This window comes from Drosophila suzukii, unplaced genomic scaffold (assembly GCF_043229965.1).
Source record: "Drosophila suzukii unplaced genomic scaffold, CBGP_Dsuzu_IsoJpt1.0 scf_4, whole genome shotgun sequence".
Taxonomy (NCBI): domain Eukaryota; kingdom Metazoa; phylum Arthropoda; class Insecta; order Diptera; family Drosophilidae; genus Drosophila; species Drosophila suzukii.
Window position 1 is genome coordinate 1,209,852 of NW_027255927.1, and position 26,646 is coordinate 1,236,497.

Here is a 26,646-nt window from a genome sequence, read left to right on the forward strand (position 1 = left end):
TCATTGTTGTCTAAAGGCTTAGATCCGTTTTTGATACGTTTATTTTGAGCATTTAGATTACCGTCCTCATCGATGAATAATCCCTCAGTAGAATTAACACGTCTTTTCAAATTTTCTGATCGTTCCTTATCAACAGAAAAATGTCCAAACTTGTCGACAGACATGATGTTTATAAATGTAAAACATATTTGTCCTTGCTATTTATACTCATTAATATATAATCCTTTCTTCACGCAATTCCTCTAATATTGAAAAAATGTCGTTATTGTGGCTGGTGTTATCCGCTCCTTTTGATGCTACTAAAATTTCCAATCGTTCGACTAACTCATTTACATCACTCCAATATACATAGTTTGGATTTGATTTCTGAAGAGTCATGTAACCAAAGCCTGTTTTTGAGCGAAGAGGAGTAGACGTTGTAGGACTGAAATCTTTGTCTATCAACTTCTTAATAATATGGCTATATTTGTATGCTCGTGTACCCTTGATTCTTTTATTAGGTTTAAAGCCTACTCTATGTATATTCGTTTCTAAAATAATTTTTGTATACATTTTCAAGTCTTGATCATCATACAATAGTTTTCAGGTTTACTAAGAAAAATTAGAGAGTACAGACCAGGAGTCAGATCACAACTCATTCCACTAGAAAATGTTATTTTATTATCTTTAATTTTTAATTCTTTATCTCCTAAAGTTAATGAATTGTTTGCGCTTTTTTTAGGTCCATAACCCTTATCCAACACATTTCCTCTGGTCAAATTACTGATATTAAAATCATAATTATAACTAGTGTTATTATCTTCTAGCTCTGCATCCACACCCATATCGGCCTCTCCTGTATACATTGGTAAAGGTGTTGTCCCTTCTTCTTCACTCTTTTCCGTCTCCTTTTTCTTTTCTTCTATATCTTCCTCTATATTCGTTTGTGAAAAGAATTGATTATAGGAATCACTATCATCGAAAGACCTTGGTGGAGTTATGTTTCGATTAGACTGCGGATCTTTCTCATTAGTTGTAAAGTAGAAATCATCAAGCTCTCTCTCATCATCATCGTATTTTTTAATTTGCTTCATTTCACGCTTTACTTTTATACTATCTTTTACATTAGAAATCTTTTGTTTTTTATTTTCCTTAACAAGTTCATGTAAGGGTTCAGTAATAGGTTTAAAAGTTTCCTCCAATTGTAAATTCGTATGATTTTTGATTTGTTTGAGATCATCGAATTTTCGCTTCAAAGCAAATATAGCTTTGGTTAACTGTGACAAAATATTTTTGTTCAAACTTTATATGTGAAAGATTTAAAATTTCCGAAATTCCTGTAGTCACTCCTCAGTTACTAAACAAATACTGTTTAGGGAACGCCAAGATCTGTAATATTTATATACCATTTCCGAATAAAAAAAGCTTCGATACATTTTCTTCATTATATTTTAAAAAGTGTATTTATTGTTATATTTTTAAAATCTCAATCTTTTTAATGATTACTGACTTATTTCTAAATACAAATTGTCATTACTTTTATAAATATTAAATTTTCCATCAACCATTTCATTGATGATATCATCTTGAAGAGAGGTTTACCTTTCCGGCATGTACAGAATGTGCTCCTCCAACTCGAGAGCAATAGATTCTCCAACCTTTGTTGTTTTGCGCTCCGCCTTGAGGATCGGGAATCTTACATTTTCAGGCATCCTTGTCTTCGATAGCAGTGTCTTTTTATTAAATTTATTGAACTCTTTAACTACAATGTTCATCTGGTTTTCCTGATTCATGTTGGTTGTTGAGTTTTTTGGACTTGGTACAGTTGTTCCACGTCGTTTTTAGCTGTATTTTGATGTTTACTACCTGTTTAGCAGTTGTTCAACACCGCAGTAAGCCTGGAGCTGCAGAGTGGCTCTATAAGGGTTCTATCGGCCTATTTGGCCTTTGAGAAGGAAAACCCCCCAGATGCGCTGGTCAGAGGACTAGCAGAGGAATGCGAAAAGCTCAAGAGCGGATTGGTAATAGGCTGTGACGCCAACGCCCATCACACCCAGTGTGGTTGCCCAAACAACAACGACAGAGGTGAGTCTCTTTTTGATTTTATTCTAAATTCGAACCTATTCTTATGCATAACTAAAGCTTGCCAAACGATCATAGATCTAACTTTGGTATCAGATTCACTCGTAGGCGCAGTCAAAAACTGGGCAGTCTCTGACGAGCACTCCTTTTCGGACCATAGATTCATAGAAACCGTATTGTCCCTTGATTCGCCCTTGCCGGTCAGCTTCGCCAACCCCAGACGAGCGGACTGGCACAGGTACAAAGAAGTTCTGACAAATATCCTCCCCATGGAACCGTCAGAAAGCATCACAAACCCACATGAGCTGGACGAAACAGTATACAAATTCAAAGTGGCATGCCCCACAGAGAAACCAAGAGGAAGGGAAAAACCCCCCTGGTGGACCCAACAACTATCTATGCTCAGAACCAACTGCAGATGCCTGTTTAACAGAGCAAAGGCGGGAAATGAGGACACCAATTGGCTGAACTACAAGTTTGAACTAGCCTCCTACAAAAAGGCCATTAGAAGAGCAAAACGAACGGCATGGCAGACCTTCTGCTCTGACATAGAAAAAACAACTGATGCCGCAAGGCTCAGGAAAATACTCTCTAAGACAGCCGCGCCTTTGGGCTATCTTCAAAAAGCAGATGGATCATGGTCAGACTCCAGTAAAGAGTCTTTGGACCTGCTCCTAGACGCTCACTTCCCGGGGAGCCAACAAGCAGGTCATCCACCTGAAAGAGGAGCAGGAGAGGGAATCGAAATAGATCCACTCCTATCAGACCGCAACATGAAATGGTCCATTCATAGTTTCAAACCATACAAATCGCCGGGACCGGACGGAATAACACCGGCTCACATCCAGCAAGCAGGACAAATAGCCATAAACTGGTTGAAAAAAATCTTCCAATCCATCCTGGCGGTAGGAGAACTACCAACAGCATGGCAAGAAACAAAGGTGGTTTTCATTCCCAAGGCAGGGAAGGCCACTCACACCACAGCAAAGGATTTTAGGCCAATAAGCCTTACATCATTCCTGCTTAAGAGCTTTGAAAGAATGATAAGCCTACACATAAGGGCCACCGAAGACCCGACACAAATATCAGAAGCACAACACGCTTACACCAAAGGTAAGTCAACCGAATCGGCGCTACACTTGGTGGTAAACAGCATCGAGAAATCACTCAACATCAAGGAATACACACTGATCGCCTTCCTGGATATAGAGGGAGCCTTCAATAACGTGCTTCCCACCGCTATAACAGAATCTCTCACAGAACTAGGGGTTGAGCCGCCAATGGTGAGGCTAATCCATAAATTGCTGATAAGCAGAATGGTCACAGCCACACTAGGGACCTCAACCCAGACTAGACTAGTGAACAGAGGCACCCCGCGAGGAGGTGAACTATCACCTCTTGTGGAATATCGCAGTAAATAAACTACTGCGGATTCTGGAGGGAGGAGGTTGTAAGGTCGTGGCATACGCAGACGACGTCGCCATCATCTTTAATGGAAAATATCCACAAACACTTTGCGATCTTATGACCGCTAAACTTAAAATGCTATCGGAATGGACGATAGCGAACGGACTCGGGGTAAATCCCTCGAAAACAGAACTTGTTCTATTTACAAATAGGTACAAAATTCCACAACTTAACCCACCCATTTTAAACAATTGTAATCTCTCCTTTAGCGATCACGCCAGGTACTTGGGGTTAGTACTAGATAAACGCCTCAAATGGGGCTTAAACAACCAAGAGAGAACCAAAACAGCAACCATTGCACTTTACTCCTGTAAAAAAGCAATCGGGCTAAGATGGGGCATGTCCCCAAGAATAGTTAACTGGATATACACAGCGGTAGTCAAGCCAATCCTACTGTACGGAGTGGCTCTGTGGTGGACCGCCTTACACAAACAATGCATACTGACTCCTCTAAACAAAGTACAGAGAATGGCGGCTTTGTGTATTAGTGGAGCCCTTCGAACCACCCCGTATGAAGCGCAGAATGCGATCTCGAACCTCCCTAGCCTGGACTTAGCAGGCATGGAAAGGGCCAAATCGGCAGCTATTCGACTGAGGACACAGGGCAATGGAAAGCCCAATTATATGGCCATGCTAAAATTCTCCAGCATGATAAATCGATTCCGAAAATCACGGATCTATGCAAATCTATTGAATATAGTCACACACCCTTTGAGGCCCTGATTCCTGATAGAGAGGAATGGGAACACGGCCGACCGGGCACGACGGACGCAATCTGTTTCTATACAGATGGCTCCAAATTAGAAGGACACGTCGGCGGAGGTGTATACTCCGAACAATTAGATATCAGGAAGTCATTCAGGCTCCCGGACCACTGTAGCGTCTTTCAGGCGGAGGTCCACGCTATAAAAGAAGCACTAACCTGTTTAAGGAACCTTAGCCTCCAAAGAGGACACCTAAACATATATAGTGACAGCCAAGCGGCTATTAAGTCGATCTACTCGACAAACACCAACTCTCGTACAATAGCAGACTGTCGCAGATCTCTCCACGAGATGGCAAATCAGTTTACTATCAGCCTTATATGGGTTCCGGGTCACCGGGACGTCGTAGGCAACTGCATAGCGGACGAATTAGCCAGGCAGGGCACCACCAAGCCTCTCCTACCAGGAGAGGAAAATGTCGGTATGCCCATGGCTACTTGCAAGCTAAACATAAAAAATCACTTCAACACACTAGCCAACACCCATTGGCAAAACGCACCACAGTGTCGCATCTCTCACCAGACATGGCCTGTGATAAACAACAAAAAAACCTCGGAGTTACTCAAGCTCAGCCGCACAGAGTGTGGCATGCTGATCCGAGCTCTTACAGGCCACTGGCTTGTTGGCGCGCATGCCGGCAGGTTAAAAGCCCCGCAAAATGATTTCTGCAGAAGCTGTAGGGATGAGGAAGAAGTGGAAACGGTAGAACACCTTCTCTGCTTCTGCCCAGCCCTATGCAGACTCAGACTGAAACACTTAGGAAGCCCCTTCATCGACGATCTTACCGAAATATCGGAGATTAATCTCAAAAGCATAAGTGCCTTTATTAAATCTTCCGGGTGGAAGACATGCTGATCAGCTTAATACAGGCTGAAACTACTAGAAACGGGACCCTAAAGAAGGAAGAAACGAGATCATGCGGTAACACAACGGACCCATTGAGGTCTAAGTGTGTCGGACTATAGTCCGACAGCCGCCCTAACCTAACCTAACCTAGCAGTTGTTCAGTACTTGTTTTGTAGTTGCTTACTACTTGTTTTAGCTGGTTAATAGCTGTTATTAGATGGTTATTACCTGTTTAGTAGCTGTTAACTAGTTGTTTACTAGTTGTTATATGCTGGTCACCAGCTGTTTTGAGCTGTTATGAGCAGTTATAGGTTTTTTTTGTTAAGAATGATCAAAAATTCTTGTCGTCTAGATGACGTTAGATGTGAAGTAGAAACTTAGACTGTGAATTTGAACGCGAGCAGGTCCACTTTTTATACTATACAGAGTTCACACATACACGTACCCATACATTGATTTTCAACCCCCCAAATGTAAATTAACCATTTAATTATACCGGTTTTGACTCCATATTTTCTACGAAAGAAAGTAGAAAAGTGAGGCACAGGTGTCCACAGTTGTATGTATCAAAGTCTTGAACTCTATTCTATGTCCCAAGTATTTCACAACTTCTCTAGGTGACTGAAGATTTCCAAAACTGTCGAAATAATGTATATTATTTTTATACCCGTTACTCGTAGAGTAAAAGGGTATACTAGATTCGTCGGAAAGTATGTAACAGGCAGAAGGAAGCGTTTCCGACCCCATAAAGTATATATATTCTTGATCAGGATCACTAGCCGAGTCGATCTAGCCATGTCCGTCTGTCCGTCTGTCCGTCTGTCTGTCCGGATGAACGCTGAGATCTCGCTATTGAGATTTGGCGTACAGATTCCTGAGCTTCTTACGCAGCGCCAGTTTGTTTCAGTAGACTGCCACGCCCACTCTAACGCCCACAAACCTGTAACTCTTACAGTTTTGATGCTAGATAGAAAATTTTAACTGAAATGTATTGTTCTCATCAATACCTATCGATTGACCTAAAAAAAAGTTTGCCACGCCCACTTAAACGCCCACAAACCGCGAAAACCTGTGACGCCCACAATTTGCATGCTAGATTAAAAAGTTTAACTGAAATGTATTGGTGTCGTCAATACCTATCGATTGATCCAAAAATAAATTTGCACGCCCACTCTAACGCCCATAACGCTTAAATCTGTCTACTGCCGGTAAGTGGCGCATTTTAATCTCGCTTTGCTGCTTGCATATCTCCATTTCCCTTTGAGTAACGGGTATCTGATAGTCGAGGTACTCGACTATAGCGTTCTTCCTTGTTATTTTTATTATATGCAACCCAATGTGTACCACTTGATCGTGAATTATCTAAGTTTACTATACCACACTCCCTACTTTTTGGTGCTCTGGGAGTAGATCTCTCATAAACACCCCTCTAAAATGTGGGATATATTTCTTAGCAAAATGTATAATGTCGATATTTGATAGTGGTCTATTGGGTAGCAGAGAAATTAGTTTTTTCGCTTCTTAATTCCTTTCCCCTTACTATAGGGCTTAAGAAAGAAACCATAACCCTTTCTATAGGGCTTGAGATATAATCCTTCTCCTACAGCAACACTTTCAATTTTCCTATTGTGACGTTTTTTCTCCTCCATATCTTCCTTAGCCATTCTCGCATTGTTGATTGTTTTTGCAATTGCTGCACTACCACTTGCTAAACTACCAAGAGCGCTGAGGGCTGTCAAGATCGGCACGATTGGTAGAAAACCTCCAATTTTGGGTACATTAATAACACGAGGTACTTTAACATTTTTCTTAGAACCCATTGATTGATGAATTGATTTACATGCAACTTTAATTACACTCATAATGTCTAATGGTTTTTGTTTTTTTTAATGTCTTAGTAGCAGCATTAATAACAGTCGAAAGGTTTGTCTTCTTCATTTTATTCTTCAATATCTTTTTCCTTCCTTTCTTTTCCGTTTTATTCAATCCCATGCCAAATTTTTTCTTGGCTTTCATTATATTTGTAACAAAGTATGCTCCTGCTCTTTCACCAAGACTGCTATCTGGTGCCTTGACACGCGACCAGGCTTTGTCAATTAACATGGAGTCTTCCCTATGTCGTTCACTCAATGCCTTGTTTTGAGAATATGCAATATCGTGCTCTTTGCAAGCTTCATCCAATCTGTTTATTCCTTGATCACAACGTTCCAACCGTTTCTGTAACTTTGTACCCGGTCCACAAAAATTATATCCCGGAATATGGGCTTCAAACGGTAATGTATTAATTAGCTTATCGACAAGACCACCACCGTGTTTACAATTAAAAATACGACTAATGCGATTATAAAAACGTTTCCCCATTTTATTGATGTTTAATCATCAAAGATTTCTCATTGAATGAGGTACATAAGGTTAAAAGATGCGTTTAATAAGTCAGAAACAAAAAATTGTAGTTAGAAATATTAACGATGAAAACGAGAAAAATCTACCGCCACGACATAGTGCTCTCTTACCGAACACAATAAGGGCTCTAATTGTTGGGCCTTCGAATTGTGGTAAAACTAATATTATGTTAAGTTTAATAGAGAGTCCTAATGGATTAAAATTCGAAAATGTTTATATATTTTCAAAAAGTTTATATCAACCTAAATATGAGTACTTGGAGAAATTAATCAACCCGATTAAAGGAATGGGATATCATACATTCTCCCATAATGAGGGTGTACTAGACCCCAGTGAAGCTAAAAACAATTCCATTATGATATTCGATGACGTAGCTTGAGAAAAACAAGATAACATAAGATCTTATTTTTGTATGGGTCGACATAAAAATATCGACTCTTTTTATTTATGTCAAACGTATAGTCATATACCTAAACATCTGATTCGTGAAGATGATTTAAATATGCGACATATATATCGGGACCATATTAACACTGATATGAATTATGAAACATTTGTGAAAATTTGTCAAAAATGTTGGGAGGACAAGCACGGATTCCTATTAATTAGCAAGGATAACGATATGGATAACGGAAGATACAGAAAAGGATTTGATCAATTTATTATGATTTAAGGAGTAATTTCAATATAAAGCTTGGTTAGATACTTACAATCCCACAGTTTATCAAGAGATTTCAATATGTCTAGATCACTTGCATTATCCTTGAATGGAAATAGTTCCATTATAAATACAAACTTTTTTCCACCTATCGAATTGAATGGTCGATGTGAGTGCGCTCTTATCGATTTTAATATGTATAATTCGATTCCAAATATTGATGAAAAAAATAACCTCTTCCACATCGGTGATAAGGTTATTACAATTCCAACTGGATCATATGAATTGAATGCTATCACCGATTTTATTTACAATAAACTAAAAGACTATAACCTGGAAAATACATTTAAAATTCAAAGTAATAATAATACACTTCAAGTTGAAATAACTACCATGCGAGAGTCAGTTTACTTTAATAAGGAAAGATCGGTTGGACAGCTGTTTGGTTTCCATCAAAAAGTACTAGAACCACATCCTACAAAAACCTATCGATCAGATCAGACCGTGAACATATTAAAAATTAATACAATTCGTTTGGAATGTAATATAATCAGCGGTTCATATGTAGATAATACACCGAATCATACATTACATGAGTTTGGCATTAATGTTCCGCCTGGGTATAAAATGACAGTGACACCACATAACCTAATTTATTTACCAATCAACTGTGACGAAATAAGCACACTATCTATACGCATAGTTGATCAAAACGGTGATTTGGTGAATTTACGTGGTGAAAACGTTTCGATTCGCATGCACATTCGGTTAATAGAATGATTATTTATAATAAAAGACGTAGCTTAAGTCCTCAGCCAAGCATTACTAATTGTAAAGCTATAGAAAGAGGATCAAAAGTAAAAAGAAGCTCACTTTCTTTGAAAAATAAACTATTTTTAAAGTCGTTAGGCTTGAAGCTTCGAGTATAATATAAAAGGTGGAAAGGAAAACAATGAACGAAATTTTAAATGTTCGAGAAAAGGTTTACTCAGATGAGAGTATTTCGAAGAAAGAGTTTCATACTTATTCATCGTATAATCAAACATTTAAGCCAATCGATGAAATTCGAATTACTATTCTAAATCAAGACTTGTACGTGCTTCCTCACGAAAGTTACCTTAATTTTCAAGGAATTATTAGAAAAGATTCACCGAATGGACCTACAACTGATAATGTTACCACTTTTTTTTTTAAAATAATTGTATGGCTTACTTTTTGGATGAAATTAAGTACGAAATAAATGGATGTGAGATTGATAAAACGCGTTTTGTCGGTATGACTACAACCCTAAAAAATTATATATCTCTGGATAATCTTCAAAGTCAAAATCTATTACATTCCGGGTGGAGCAGTGGAGACGAAATATCTACGGGACCCCACTTTAACTTTTCTGTACCATTAAAAAATTTATTGGGATTGGCTGAGGATTATAAAAAAGTTTTGTTAAATTGTAAACACGAACTAGTGTTGATGCTAACTATGAATCTTGGTGATGTGTTTGAACAAACCAGAAATGAACAAACTTTTAAGTTGGAAATAACTCCGAGCGACTTTGCAAAAATTAAGATGTACGATATTATTAAAAGTTGTGTAAACCTACTAATCGCATTCCGGAGTTGGGATTCATATGTTAACCCCAAATTGGGGTATGGAAGTCAACACAGCTGGAATGTGAAATTTTCGGCTAACCGCTAAAAACTAACTTATCAAACTTGAAAGTTCACTTGAATTCTGAGTCATATCCATATGATAATCTCAATGTTGATTTTAGTAAGAATCAGTATACTCACCTATATGAAATGTATACAAGATTTCAATCTAGTTATTATAATCGTGAGTCACAACCATTTTTGACCCCAAATGAATTTAAATTGAAGGCCCCTCTATTGTGGTTGATCTTTCATATCAAAACGAATCAGTGAAAACTGGTCCTATTGATGTGAGAATTTCAATAGAACTGAAGACACCAAGTCATGAAAATACCCAAGCTTACTGTCTCCTCATACATGACCGTTTAGTTGAATATAACCCATTAAACGGACTAGTACACCGAGTCGTTTAGCATTAGAAAAATGTTGAAAGACACTGTTTCGATTGATGTTCAAGGTTTCTTTGATAATAATAATAATTTTATTCTAAAAGAAATTGGAATTGTATTCGAAAAAGATCCAAACTTTAATAATAGTTTTTTAATAGAACCACCATATGAATTTACTTTGCTAAATACAAAATCTCGAAAGACTGCAATTTGGTTAACTAATACACATCACAAAATTTTTTGGAACGATGGAGAGAACAGTTTTCCACAAACTCGAAAGTATCTAAGGACAATTACAAGCGGAAAACAAATTATTTGTAAAGGTGTGGAAAAGAAACGATTTCTACAGAAGTTTTTTGGGAGTCGTAAGCTCATTAATATCGAGAAAATGGGCTGTCCGTCATTAAACAGGTTTAAAGGAAACCGGTTTCCCTATTGTGAAACACACCTTAAGGGCGGGGTTAGTGGTCTAAACAATGCATACATTATTTTGACATTTTTTAAAAGTAGCTCCAAAACAATAAAATAATTGTTATACATCATTTTAAAGTTGAGACTAGACGTGTAAAGACTTACAAGAAAATAAAATTAACAAAATGAAATTTCATGAGGAAATCTATGCAAATCGCCGGAATCAAAGCAGAAAATTAATTTCTATATATAACAAAAATGTTCGCAATACCAAAATAAATGTATAAATGTATTATTATGCTACAAAATAAACTTCTGACTTTTTATTTCGAGTTAAAATTACAGGTACGGAGAATGGAAAATATTTCCTTGGCTGAGATATGTCGGCTACTTGCGAGTTGTTGCGCGGTCGTGATTTCAACCCCTATTATGGGAACGTCGTATGAGGTCGTATGAGGTCGTTGGCGTGAGGCCCATGATCTTGGCAATGAGTCAGGTAATTGACAGGTGCGCATGTTCGGGTAGCTCTTGCTCGAATCCCTTTTATGACATGTTTATGACCGATTTGTGGAAAGGAGAGAATCTTAGACAATTTACCAGTTAAACATTCTGGGGCGGAAACAAAAATGTGTATTTGAAAATATTCCACACCTGAGAATCATTAACTTGTGAGATTTATTTTATTGGGGTTCTTTTGATTTCTTATAGTTTTATAATCATAGGAAACATTATTCCCCAACATGATCGGACATGTTCCTCTAAGATAACCATCTTTGAATACTTTGGGTGTGCGACCTTTCACACGTGCACAGCAACACCTGTGATAATGAGGCAAAAGGGTACGTGATCACACCTTTCCCCAACATGATCGGATATGTTCCTCTAAGATAACAACCTTTGGATACTATGGTTGTGCGACCTTTCTCACGTGCACCTTTCTCACCTGACTATTAATTACACATAATGAGGGGAAGGATACATTATCAATATTGTCACATGGGGATGTGGGGATTGACCCCAAATTAATTTTACTCTTTATAGACATGACACATTGTGCCCAATTTAATAATAAAAAATTACTAACTGAGTCGCCTAAACGTAAAAAAACCAGCTTAGCGGCAGTTAATACGGTCACGGTATCCACCCCAAATCCGAACTTGGTGGCTGCAGCAGTCTCTGTTGACACTGTGGTAAGTGAACCTACTGCGCCTATGGATACAGTTGTCTTAGGTGAAGTCACTGCTTCTCGAAGTCGGGTGGTAAAAAAACCTTCAGTGCCGGCTACGGTGCCGACCGTACCTATAGGTACAGAAGTTACCGTTTCTGGCTCTCAGCTTAGTGAGGGACAATCTGCTGCTGGGGGACGTAAGAAAGTATCAGTTGTTCCACATAGAAAACAATTATTTGTTTCGAGATTCACCCCAGATACCACATCTGAGGATGTTTTGGAATTTATTCGTGAAAAATTCCCATCCGAGAATATTTCAGTGGAACAATTTAGATTTTCATATGCTCGTAGTATATCGTCGTTTAAAATATTTGCTCCGCCTGATGTGTTTAAGGTACTACTTTCTGAAAGCTTTTGGCTTAATGATGATTTAGTAATAAAAGAATTTGTTCCCAATAAACCGAGAACAAATAACACCCCTTACACTGCGCCAAAACACTAAAAAGTTTAATTTTTGGCTTATCAAAATGTTAGGGGACTAAATATGAAGCTACCCAAGCTTTATGCGGACTCCTCTGCATTTACTGCTGATATTTTGGCTTTTACGGAAACTTGGCTGAAACCAGAGATATCTGACAATGAAGTTCTGTCAAACAATTTTAATGCCTATAGGACCGATCGCCCCTCACGTAGGGGAGGCGGTGTGCTGATTGCCGTTAGCACTAGCCTAACATCCGAGAGAATTCACTCCTAATGAAATTTAATTTGTTAGTGTGAAAGTTTCCTTGCAATCATTCTCAATATTTGTTACATGTTCCTATATTCCACCTGGCTCTGATTTAATAATTTATGAGCACCACCTGTCTGCGATAAAATCTGTTCTATCCCTTCTTTCTAACAGTGACCTTTTGATTGTTTTGGGTGACTTTAATCTCCCTGATACTTCTTGGTCTCCTCCTACTGACTCACTAGTCGCTATACCTCTATCCGCCCATGATTTTGTAGATGGTCTTCTAGAATTATCGTTACAGCAAGTAAGCTTTATACGGAATTCATTAAATAGACAACTAGATCTTGTGTTTGTTTCAGACCCGTCTGAAGTCACGGTATCTAGAATTGACGCTCTTGTTGTATCATCCAACAATGGAATTGACAATCTGCCTCCCATGCGTTGATACCCTCTCTCCTTTAGTTTCTCAAACTAAAGTGAGATGTTTCCGAAAATGTAACTATAAAAAACTTAACGACATGATTTCTCAATATAATTGGACAGAATTGTACAATTGTATGGATATTGAAAGTGCCACTGAACACTTCTATATAGTGTTAAATACCTTTTTTAATGAATGCGTTTCTGATAGGTTTCCTTCAAAGACAAACAGGCCACCTTGGTTTACCAATGCGCTTCAAAGACTTAAAAACCTTACGACAAACACTTATAAAAAGTATAAGAAATCGGGTAAGCCATCTGATTTTTCGAAATATGTGGTGGCTCGATCGGATTTTAATGTTCTTAATAGTCATTGCTATTCTATGTATTTAAGTCGATGTAAATTTGAATTTTCAAATGATCCGAAGCAGTTTTATAACTTTGTCAATGCCAGCGTAAGTCGTCAGCATTGCCTTCATCGGTACATTTTAACTCAATGGAGGCATCGACGGATTCTGAAATTGCTGATTTATTTGCCGAGTTTTTCCAAACTACTTATAGTTCGGCTGCTTGGTCAAATTCTAACTACCCTAATCCCTTAAATAAGGCAAATTGCATCTTTACCCCTGAAATTACGGAAATTTCTCTCGTAAGAGACTTAGAAAAAACAACGCCAACTTATTCTCCCGGTCCTGATGGACTCCCCGGGTGTGTGCTTAAGTTTTGTGCGGCAACCATATGTAAACCGATTCTTAAACTTTTTAATTTGTCTATTTCATCGTCAGTTTTTCCTAGTATCTGGAAGGACTCTTTTATCATTCCACTTCACAAAAGGGGTGCGAAGGCGGATGCCCAGAATTACAGAGGTATTTCTAAATTGTCGGCAATTCCTAAAGCATTTGAACGTATTATTACTTCTCATTTGCAACATTTATGTTCCTCGCTAATATCACCGTGTCAGCATGGTTTTGTTAAGCGAAGATCGACCACCACCAACCTTCTGGAATTGTCATCTATTGTAATAAATGGATTTAAGAATAAAATGCAGACTGACGTTATATACACAGATTTTAGTAAGGCCTTTGACTCTGTCAACCACTCTCTTCTCTTATTCAAATTAAATCAGCTTGGGTTTCCATGTAATCTATTAACTTGGATTTCAAGTTATTTGAATGGTAGGACTCAGAGGGTCATATTCAAGAACGCTGCCTCAAAACTGATCTATGTGACATCTGGAGTGCCTCAGGGTAGTCATTTGGGCCCTTTGCTGTTTACTTTGTTTATTAACGATCTTCCCTCTATCATAACACACTCTCGTGTACTAATGTATGCTGATGATGTTAAGCTTTGTTTATCACATAATGATATATCGTCGTGTTTCAACTTACAGTTAGATATTGATTGTTTTCAGGGATGGTGTGAGTATAACCTTTTAAATTTGAACTGCCTTAAATGCAACGTTATGACTCTTCATAGGGGTACTCCTACTTTTGTTAGTTACTCTCTTCAAAATACGCCACTCGATCGTATATATTCAGTTAATGACTTAGACGTTCTTCTGGACCCAAAACTTAAATTTGACTGCCACATAATGTCCACTGTCAGCAAGGCCATGAGTGTTCTTGGGTTTATAAAGCGTTAGTCAAAAGAATTTGATGACCCTTATACAACCAAATTATTATTTACCTCCCTTGTCCGTCCTATTTTGGAATATTGTTCTTCGGTTTGGAGTCCACAATATCAAGTGCATATTGACCGTATTGAGTCGGTACAAAACGAATTTCTTCTTTTTGCCCTTCGTAGTTTGAACTGGGATCAAAACATAAGGCTACCTTCCTATCAGAGTAGGTTACTATTGCTTAATTTACCTACCCTTGCAAATCGTAGAACAATGCTTGGTACTATTTTTATGCAAAATCTTATAAGAGGTGATATTGATTCTGTAGAACTTGTAAACCGCCTAACTTTCAATGTTCCTGTTAGACTAACACGAAATTATTATCCCCTAAATTTGCCACGATGTACATCTAATTTTTGTCTGCACGAGCCCTTCCGCGTTTTATGTAATAATTATAACAACCTTTATCATTTAATTTGCACTTCAACTTCTATCCCGGTATTAAAAACTAATATTTTAACTCATTTGCTTCATTCTTAGATGCTTCTTTTATTTTAATTTGTGTCCCGTCTCTATTTGTTATTTGTATCTTCCTCGCGAACTCGTATTTTTTGCCCAAATTGATAAAAGGGACCCGCGCGTAACAAGCACGTGCTTGGTGTCGTTGGGCCACTTGTTTGTACTGCTCGTAGTGCATCAACGTCCATCATATATGATCGTGACATTTTTATGACTCAAAGCCCATTAAAATCAGTTAATTTATTGGATTATGCTAATTGTCCCAGAACCCGCATACGTTAATGAGGGGGGAGGGGGGGCGGGGGCCATTAATATGCTAATTGTCCCAGAATCCGCGTTTCCCTACTACTGTGGTCAATCGATAGGTATTGGTGAGACTAATACATTCAAGTTAAAATAATGTTTCTGGCATGAAAATTGTGGACGTCACAGGCTTGGGAGGTTTGTGGGTGTGGCAAACTTTTTTCGATAGGTATTGACGAGACTAACATATTTCAGTTAAATATCGGTTCATATTTTTTTGCTAGCATTAAAACTGTAGGAGCCACAGTTCTGGGCGGTTTGTGGGTGTTAGAGTGGGCGTGGCATACTGACGAAACAAACTTGCGCTGCGCAAGAAGCTCAGGAATCTGCTTACCAAACTTTCTAGCTTTTGTAGTTTCCGAAATCTCAGCTTTCATCCGCACGGGCAGATAGACGGACAGACGGACATGGCTAGATCGACTCTGCAAGTCATCCTTATTAAGAATATAAGTTAGCATGGAATGCAATTCTTCAAATCAGCAGTCTAAAAGAAGGAAATCCAAAACCCGAGTCGCGCAGTGGTTGGGAAAAAGAGGCGCTAAGTCAGCGGACCCACGCTATCGCCGTCGACCAAGACGGCCAAGTTATGCAGCGGGCTATGCAGCGGATGCGAAGTACAAGGTCAGCATTCTGCCCATAGCCCTGCCGTCAATTCTTACCATCGCTGCCGACGTCAGGCCTTCTGCCTGGCTTTCTTATAGAATACTTAATTTAGCTTTAATTAGTTCTTAACAGACTCGCAAAGAATCCAAACGGATTCCGGGATAAATTCCAACAATAATAATTTATAGTTATCCAAACGGATTTCTAAATAAAAAATATAATAAATTTAAAAAGAAACTAACTATAGTTATCCAAACGGATTTTTAAAAGAATAATGATTATAAATTTAAGCGGAAAATAGTCCTGTCTTCACTGGCGCCCAACAGAGTTTACGCGAGCCCGTAATAAAAGAAACAAATAACAAAAAAAATCTACAAAAAAACAAGAAATTAAATTAACGAAAGCTCGTTATTATTTTATGTGAACACAACATTTATTTAAAAACAACAATTCTGGAGTCTTACTGCTGGACGCGGCCGCCAAATAAAAAATAAATTTATGAAAAATCTTAAAGAAAAATAATTTCAAAAATATTTCATAATAAAAAAAAATGATGAAAAAAAAAGTTATTTTACATCTACAATTCCGGAAAAAGCTGCAGAAACTGCCCTTGAAAAAAATCCAATCTGTGAAAACCTTAACCGAAAAATTGACGAGAATTAAAAAAAAAAACAAGAAAGGAAGTTAACTTCGGCCAGCTGAAGTTTGTATACCCTTGCAGTTATAAGAAATAATCAATGTTAGTGACATGGTAATTTCTGTAATCTAAAATACGAAAAACGGGTATACATACGAAGCTTACCTTAAAATATGAACACCTGTACACCGGTTCCATTCAGCCAAATATTATAGTCGTCAGATTTTTGTGTAAAATTAATTTCATAATTCTGAAAAGTTAAAATATTCTATATCCCAGAGTAAAAGAAAATAAGATCAAAATCAACAAAGCAACATTTTTTTAAAAATATTTATTGCATTATTTCTCTGACCGTTTCTTTGATAGCTATATGTTAGAGCCCTCCGATTTTTATTAAATTTAATTCGAAATTCTAAAAAATACAAAAAATTATATTCCTAGTAGTATAAGATAATATGTCAAAAAACACCAAAGATATAATTTATTTTATATTATTTTCCTACCAATTTTCCGATCGTTCCTATGGCAGCTGAGAAAATTAAATACGAAATTCAGAACTAATTAAAAAATGTTATCTCCAAGCGTAGGAGGTTATATGTTTAAAAACACCAAGGATACAATTTTTTATAATTTTGTGTTCCGATTATTCCAATAGGAACCTTTTTAGTAGACTTTTGGGAAAGTAAAAGCCCGATAGCTTTAAGACTCAGAGACTAGTTTGCGTAGAAACGGACGGACAGACGAGCAGACGGACAAAAGGATATGGCTAGATCGACTCGTCTATTAATGTTGATCAAGCATATATATACCTTATGGGGTCGGAAACGTCTCCTCCACTGCGTTGCAAACTTCTGACTGAAATCATAATACCCTCTGCAAGGGTATAACAAGAATGGAAGTTAGCTTCGGCAAGCCAAAGTTTGTATATACTTGCAATTATAATTATTACATTTAATTCGAAATTCTTCAAAATACAAGTAATGTATAATAGTATAAGATAATATGTCAAAACACCAAAGCTACAATTTGTTTCATATTATTTTCCTACCAATTTTCCGATTGTTCCTATGGCAGCTAATTGAAAAAGTCGACCGATTTTTATAAAATTAAATTCGAAACTCAGAACTAATTAAAAAATGTTATTTCCAAGCGTAGGAAATTATATGTTAAAAACACCAAGAATATAATATAATATAATATAAGTACATGGCTTGATCGACTCGTCTAGTCATGCTGATCAAGAATATATATACTTTATGGGGTCGGAAACGTCTCCTTCACTGCGTTGCAAACTTTTGACTGAAATCAATATACCCTCTGCAAGGGTATAACAAGAAAGGAAGTTAGCTTCGGCAAGCCGAAGTTTGTATACCCTTGTAGTTATAAATATTAAATTTAATTCGAAATTCTTAAAAATACAAATAATGATATTCCCAACAGTACAAGATAATATGTCAAAAAACACCAAAGCTATAATTGGTTTCTTATTATTTATCCACCAATTTTCCGATTGTTCCTATGGCAGCTATATGACATAGTCGTCCGGTTTTGATAAAATTAAATTTAAAATTCAGAACTAATAAAAAAATGTTATTTCCAGGCGTAGGAGGTTATATGTTAAAAAACACTGAAGCTATAATTTGTTTCATTTTATTTTCCCACCAATTTTCCGATCGTTCCTATGGCAGCTATATGATTTAGTCGTCCAATTTTAATAAAATTAAACTCGAAGTTCTGAACTAATTAAAAAATGTTATTTCCAAGAGTAGGAGGTTATATGTTAAGAAACACCAAAAATATAATTTAAAAAAATTTGTTTTCCGATTATTCCTATGGGAGCTATAAGATATAGTTGTCCGATCCGGCTGGTTCCGACTTATATACTACCTGCAAGAGAAATATGACTTTTGGGAAAGTTTCAGCCCGATTCCTTTAGAACTGAGAGACTAGTTTGCGTAGAAACGGACGGACAGACGGACAGAAGGACATGGCTAGATCGACTCGTCTATTAATGCTGATCAAGAATATATACTTATTGGGTCTTTATGGGGTCGGAAACGTCTCCTCCACTGAGTTGCAAACTTCTGACTGAAATCATAATACCCTCTGCAATGGTATAACAAGAAAGGAAGTTAACTTCGGCAAGCCGAAGTTTGCATACCCTTGTAATTATAATTATTACATTTAATTCGAAATTCTTAAAAATACAAATAATGATATTCCCAATAGTAGCTACACCGAAGCTATAATTTTATTCATATTATTTATCCACCAATTTTGCGATTGTTCCTATGGCAGCTATATATATATATTTTTTTTTTAATGCTTTGCTATATATTTATTGAATCTTCTCCCTTTGGATACTAACAATAAGTGAATCAAATCTTAAACTAATTTATCTAACTAACAGTCATATGACTGATATTATGCTAAAGGGGGCCCGAAAGTTATTGCTGGCTTGGCAGGTCGTTGCGTTGTTGACGTGATCGGCTGGAAACCCAAGGGTGCACAGACAGTTTTTCATTGTAGGACGCTTTTTGTTGGTCTATTTCATCTTTTACGGTAAGGATGCCTAGGTCCCTGTGAATGTTTTGGTTGCGAATATACCATGTTGCCCCTGTGATAGTTCGCAGGATTTTCGATTGAACGCGCTGTATAATGTCTATGTTGCTGCTGCTGGCGTTACCCCATAGCTGGGTGTCATAAGTCCAGATGGGCTTTAGAGTGGAGTTGTAGAGCAAGGGCGAATGAGCGTTAAGAATCCAGTGGAAGCTGCTGGCTTTTAGTTTTAGACGTACTTTCTTGCGTTCGATGTGTCTTCTCCAGGTTAGTCGTCTGTCAAGGTGGACGCCGAGATACGTTACATCGTTGACTTGGGGAATCTGAGTATTATTCAATGATAGTGGAGGGCATGTTTGCCTGTTGAGAGTTAACGTTATGTGTTTACATTTTTGTTCATTTATTTTAATCCGCCAATCAGATAGCCACCTCTCTACTACGGAGAGGCCAGATTGATGAGCAGGGATTACATTGTGTGCTCCTAGATATGGTATTAAGCGAGTTAGAAGGCATTTTTCGAACAACTTAGGCACGATAATAAACTAATTGGTCTGTAGGATGACGGAATTGTGTGGTTTTTTCCAGGCTTTGGTATCATAATGATAATGGATTTTTTCCATTTTTTCGGATAGTAGCTTACAAATAACCTCAATAGCAGAGTTTGGAAGTTCAATTAACATTTTTGGGGTTATTTGGTCACCGCCAGGGGCCTTTTTCGGTTTCAGTTCCCCAATGACTTTTGCCATCTCCTTTGATTGAAACAATGGTAGTAGAAAAATAGGTTCTAATTCGATTTGTGGAAGGACAAATGAACCAGTGGCAGGGTTCGGCTGGATGACGTCTCTGAGATGTAAAGCAAAAGTTTCGGCTCTATCTTCGTCGCTGCAGACCCAGCTGCCAGATGAATTTCTTATCGGAGTGACTGTTTTGATTGGTAAGCTCAGATTTGGGTGAGCCCTCCACAGAGGATGTTTTGTACTGGTTGGCGAAAGTTTTTTAATGTACCGCAGCTGTACATTTTCTGTTTCTTGCTTTAGAGCTCGATTTAGTGTCCTTAAGACGTTGTTTTGATGACGGCGATCTGTTGGTTTGGCAGGCACGTCGCAGGCGCCTCTTTTTTAGGACTAGCCGTTCAATTGCCTGCCTTGTGGTGTTGAGATAGTGGCTTCCTCCACGAATACTTCTTCAAGAGTATCGGTAGAGCAGTCGATGTCCGCTTCGATGTTGAAGTGTGGGGTTAATTTGATGTGTGAGCTCACATACTTTTTATACCCGTTACTCGTAGAGTAAAAGGGTATACTAGATTCGTCGGAAAGTAAGTAACAGGCAGAAGGAAGCGTTTCCGACCCCATAAAGTATATATATTCTTGATCAGGATCACTAGCCGAGTCGATCTAGCCATGTCCGTCTGTCCATCCGTCTGTCCGTCCGGATGAACGCTGAGATCTCGGAAACTATAAGAGCTAGGCAATTGAGATTTGGCATGCAGATTCCTGAGCTTCTTAAGCAGCGCAAGTTTGTTGTGCAATGTGCCACGCCCACTCTAACGCCCACAAACCGCCCAAAACTGTGGTACCTACAGTTTTGGTACTAGAATAAAAATTTTAACTGAAATGTATTCTCCTCATACGATTAACCAAAAAAAAAAGTTTGCCACGCCCACTTTAACGCCCACAAGCCGCCCACAAACTTCAAAAAATCGTAAATGTGAGCGCGGATATCTCAGAAATTATAAAAGATAGAGAATTGGGATTTCAGATTTAGATCCCGTAGCCTTGTACGCAGTTCAAGCTTGTTACGCAAAGATTCCTACACCTACTTTACCGCCCACAAACCGCCTAAATCTGTGGTGCCCACAATTTTATTGCTTGATAAAAAATATTAGCTGAAATGTAATTATCTTGTTAATACCTTTCGATTGATCCAAAAATCCACGCCCACTCTAACGCCCACAAACCGCATAAGCCTGTGGCGCCCACAATTTTCATGCTAGAAAAAAATGTTAACTTAAATGTATAAGTCTCGTCAATACCTATCGATTGACCTCAAAAAAAGTTTGCCACGCCCACTCTAACGTCCATAACGCCTAAATCTGTCTACCGCCCACATAACCATTTATTAAGATCGCGGGTAGGTGGCGCATTTCAGTCTCGCTTCACTGGGTACATATCTCCATTTCCCTTTGGTCCCTTTAGCTGAGTATCGGGTATCTGATAGTCGAGGTACTCGATTATAGCGTTCTCCCTTGTTATACTTTAGCCAGTTGGTTCTGTGCGAAGTCAGCCTGAGGGTGTGATCTGTAGTTTTTGTGCTTTGAAGAAGAGTTATTAGCACTGGCGAATGGTCTGACGACAAGTCCGAAAGCTCTTTGCCGCTTATTATATTGCAGGAAATGTTTTTTGTCACGCAAAGTCTATTAGGTCTGGAACTTTCCTGGGGTCTGTTGGCCAGTATGTAAGGCAGCTATATGACATAGTCGTCCGATTTTGATAAAATTAAATTCGAAATTCAGAACTAATTAAAAATGGTATTTCCAAAATAAACACCGAAGCTATAATTTGTTTCATATTATTTTCCCACCAATTTTCCGATCGTTCCTATGGCAGCTATATGATTTAGTCGTCCAATTTTAATAAAATTAAACTCGAAATTCAGAACTAACTAAAAAATGTTATTTCCAAGAATAGGAGTTTATCCGTTAAAAAACACCACAGAAATAATTTTTTCAAATTTTTTATTCCGATTATTCCTATGGGAGCTTTAATATAAAGTTGTCCGATCCGGCTGGTTCCGACTTATATTCTACCAGCAATTGAAAGATGACTTTTGGGAAAGTTTCAGCGACTAGTTTGCGTAGAAACGGACGGACAGACGGACATGGCTAGATCGATTTGTCTAATGATGCTGATCAAGAATATATATACTTTATGGGGTCGGAAACGTCTTCTTCACTGCGTTGCAAACTTCTGACTGAAATCATAATACCCTCTGCAAGGGTATAAAAAGAACAAGTAAACATGATTACCCAAATAAGCATTATTTATCCAAGAATACTGGAAAATACTATTAATCCTTTTTTAATAATAAATATTCGCATATTCATTATTAGGTCAGAAATATATGTAGCAACTTCCGTATTCAGTGCTGCTTCCGGGAATAATAGGCCTTACGATTGTTGTGCCACATGATAATCTTTAGGTGACTTCCCCAGTTTTGCCCGAATTTTGTCCTGCAAGCGAAGAAGGTTTTACTCGCCTTTCTAACTTTCTCGGTAATGTTTTGTTTCCATGAAAGCTTTGGGTCTAGTATCATTCCTAGATACTTGGCTCTCTCTGGTGTTTGTAATCTAATTCCTTCAAGTCTTGGTTTCTTAAAGGCAGGGATTTTTGTCCTCCTCTTGGAAAGCATAAGCTCCATTTTGATTGAGTTATTTCCTAGTTCGGATGGCCTAGCCCATTTCTTTAATTTTCCTAGTGCTTTTTTCATTATTTTGCATTCAAAATGTCGTTTATGTTGATAGGCTAGAGTAGTGGGGACATAACTTCTTTTTGTGGTGTGACTCTGCAAGCAAAAGGGCGATAATTCTATCGCCTGTCGTCCAGGAGTCACTTCTTAGTAATTTCTGCGCGATAGAAAGATGATAGTACACATTTTACAAAAACAAAATATACACGTGTCGCGTAGAAGTAACTTTTAAGTCACTTCTGGACGATAGGAAGACGATAGTACACATTTTACAAAAACAAAAAGGGTCGCGATGGCGAAGAAGTAACTTCTGAGACACTTCTGCGCGATAAAACGGCGGTAGAACACATTTTACAAAAACAAAATATACATATAACGCGTAGAAGTAACTTCTAAGTCACTTCTGAACGATAGAAAGGCGATAGTACACATTTTACAAAAACAAAAAGGGTCGGGTTCGCGAAGAAGTAACTTCTGAGACACTTCTGCGCGATAGAAAGACGATAGTACACATTTTACAAAAACAAAATTAATGGAAAAAAATTTTCCGTTACCCCTTTTTTTCTGAAAATTTTTTGGTCTTCCTTTTGACCTACGCTGTTATACAAGGAAGAACGCTATAGTCGAGTGCCTCGACTATCAGATACCCGTTACTCAGCTAAAGGGGTCAAAGGGAATTGGAGATATGCAAGCAGCAAAGCGAGATTAAAATACGCCACCTACCGGCGGTAGATAGATTTAAGCGTTATGGGCGTTAGAGTGGGCGTGTCAAATAACCAATTAGACCAATACATTTCAGTTAAAATTTTTTATCTAGCATGAAAACTGTGGGCGTCACAGGTTTGGGCGGTTTGTGGGCGTTAGAGTGTGCGTGGCAAACTTTTTTTTAGGTCAATCGATAGGTATTGAAGAGAACAATATATTTCATTTAAAATTTGTATTCTAGCATCAAAACTGTAGGAGCCACAGTTTTTTGGCGGTTTGTGGGCGTAAGAGTGGGCGTGACACATTGCTGAAACAAACTTGCGCTGCGTAAGAAGCTCAGGAATCTGCACGCCAAATCTAAATAGCCTAGCTCCTATAGTTTCCGAGATCTCAGCGTTCATCCGGACGGACAGACAGACGGACATGGCTAGATCGACTCGGCTAGTGATCCTGATCAAGAATATATATACTTTGTGGGGTCGGAAACGCTTCCTTCTGCCTGTTACATACTTTCCGACGAATCTAGTATACCCTTTTACTCTACTAGTAACGGGTATAACAACCGTAGTGGAAACAATACTGGCAAAAACACCAATAACAACAGCAACAAAAAGAAATCAATATAACTTTTTTCAAGCAACTTCGCTATACCGCATCATTATCATATAGTAGCATAAAATTTTCCTATTCCTTGTGATGGAATTATAGGCATAGATTTTATGAAAAAATACAATTGTCAAATAGATTTAAAACCAGAAAATGATTGGCTCATACTGAGACCAGATATCCTCTCTCTATCCCATTATTTTTCCAATAAACCATACACTCGAAAATAAATTAGACAATTCTATCAGCAAGATCCGCAGTAGTCCGAAAAATTGCTATAAATTCAGCAACCAGGTATATTTTAATACCAAACCAAGAAATCCAAAATGGAATATTCATTTGAAATTTCATTGCAGATTCTAAAAACACTTTTGTCCGAATTTTGATTACAACAAATAAAACTGCAATCACTCAACTAAATACACTAAAAGTTAAACCATTGGATGATTATGACATAATTAAATCTAACAAAAATGCAAACCAAGAAGAAATCTTAGACAAACTAAACAAAAACTTTTCACCTAAGTTCAAAGAAATACTTAAAGAATTATGCACCAAACACACAGATATATTCGAAATAGAATCCGAATCGAAATCAACAAATAATTTTTAAAAACAAAAAATTTGAATGAATGATGATGAACCGGTATACATAAAGAATTATATAAATCCACACAGTCAAAAAGAAGAAGTAGAAAAACAACACAAATTAATTAATGACAAAATAGAGGAACCTTTAGTTTCTGAATACAACATTATTAATTGTCCTGAAAAAATCATTACCAAATCGCGATACACTCTATTGAGGCATCTACAGATCCCGAAATTGCAGATTTATTTGCTGAATTGAACGCTGAGATCTCGGAAACTATAAGAGCTAGGCTATTGAGATTTGGCGTGCAGATTTCTGAGCTCCTCCTGCAGCGCAAGTTTGTTTCAGCAGAGTGCCACGCCCACTATTACGCCCACAAACCGCCCAAAACTGTGGCTCCTACAGTTTTGATGCTAGAATAAAAATTGTAACTGAAATGTATTGGTCTCGTCAATACCTATCGATTGATCCAAATTGCCACGCCCACTCTAACGCCCATAACGCTTAAATCTTTCTACCGCCATTTAGCTAAGTAACGGGTATCTGATAGTCGAGGTACTCGACTATAGCGTTCTTCCTTGTTTCTCCTGTAATCACCGAAAGTTCTCTGTTAAGTGATTTAGAAATTATAACGCCAACCTATTCTCCGGGGCCAGATGGACTCCCTGGGTGTGTTTTTAAGTTTTGTGCCCGAACTATTTGTAAACCCATTCTTAAACTTTTTCATTAGTCAATCTCACCATCTGTTTTTCTTACTATCTGGAAAGAATCTTTTATTATTCCACTCCACAAAAAGGGTGCGAAGGTTAATGTTCAGAACTATAAGGGAATCTCCGAATTGTCTGCAATTCCTAAAACATTTGAACGCATTATTACCTCTCAGCTGCAACATTTGTGCTCCTCTTTAATATCGCCGTGTCAACACGTACCACTAACCTGCTCGAATTGACATCTTTTGTATTTAATGGATTTAACAAAAAATTGCAGACAGACTAAACAGATTTTAGTAAAGCCTTTGACTCTGTAAACCACTTTCTTCTTTCAAGTTATTTGAATGCTAATTTTAAGAGGGTTTTATTTAAAAATGCTGTTTCCAAGATGATCAACGTGACATCTGGAGTGCCTCAGGGCAGTCATTTAGGCCCTTTGCTGTTAACTCTGTTAATAAATGATCTTTCCTCTATCGTAACTCACTCTCGTGTACTAATGTATGCTGATGATGTTAAGCTTTGTTTTTTATATAAGAATATTGAGTCTGGTTTCTGATTGCAGTCAGACATTAATAGATTCCAGGAATGGTGTCAGTACAACCTTTTGAATTTAAACTATTTTAAATGCAACGTTATGACTTTTTATAGGGGTACGCCAACGTTCATGAGTTACTCTCTTCAGAACTTGTCCCTGGACCGAATATACTCAGTAAACGATTTAGGTGTTCTCCAAGATCCTTAATTTAAATTTGACTCCCACATAACCTCTACTGTAAATAAAGCTATGATTGTTCTTATAAAGCGTTGGTTTATAAAGCGTTGGTCTAAAGAATTTGATGATCCATACACTACCAAATTATTATTTACCTCCACAAGTGCACATTGACCGATTATAACGACCGACCGAATTATAGAGTCCGTACAGAAACAATTTCTTCTTTTTGCCTTACGTGGTTTGAACTGGGATCAAAACGTCAGGTTGCCTTCTTACTCCAGTAGATTGCTATTAATTAATTTGCCTAGTCTAGTAAACCCTAGAACTATGCTTGGTACTATTGTTATAAATAATCTTATCAGAGGCGATATTGATTCTGTAGATTTGGTAAGCCGCCTAACTTACAATGTTCCTGTTAGACTAATGCGAAACTACTATCCTATCAACTTGCCACGATGTTCATCTAATTTTAGTCAGCATGAGCCCTTTCGCGTTCTTTCTAATAATTCTAACAACCTATATCATTTAATTTGTTCTTCAACTTCTATCCCTGTATTAAAAACTAAAATCTTAGCTCATTTCCTTTAGTCTTGTTGATCTATGTTTTGTCCTGTCTTTATTTGTTCTATGTACCTTCCTCGCGAACCG

At 37.7% G+C, this 26,646-nt stretch overlaps 1 long non-coding RNA gene across 1 annotated transcript in view; it reads left to right on the forward strand.

Annotated features, from left to right (window-relative positions):
• Nucleotides 1-1,510: 1,510 nt before the first annotated feature.
• The window catches only part of LOC139354885 (uncharacterized), a 61,606-nt gene continuing 36,470 nt past the window's right edge, over nucleotides 1,511-26,646 (forward strand). Inside the window, exon 1 of the long non-coding RNA XR_011605726.1 lies at nucleotides 1,511-2,064. This is a non-coding gene — a long non-coding RNA (uncharacterized lncRNA). The remainder of the gene's footprint in view (nucleotides 2,065-26,646) is intronic.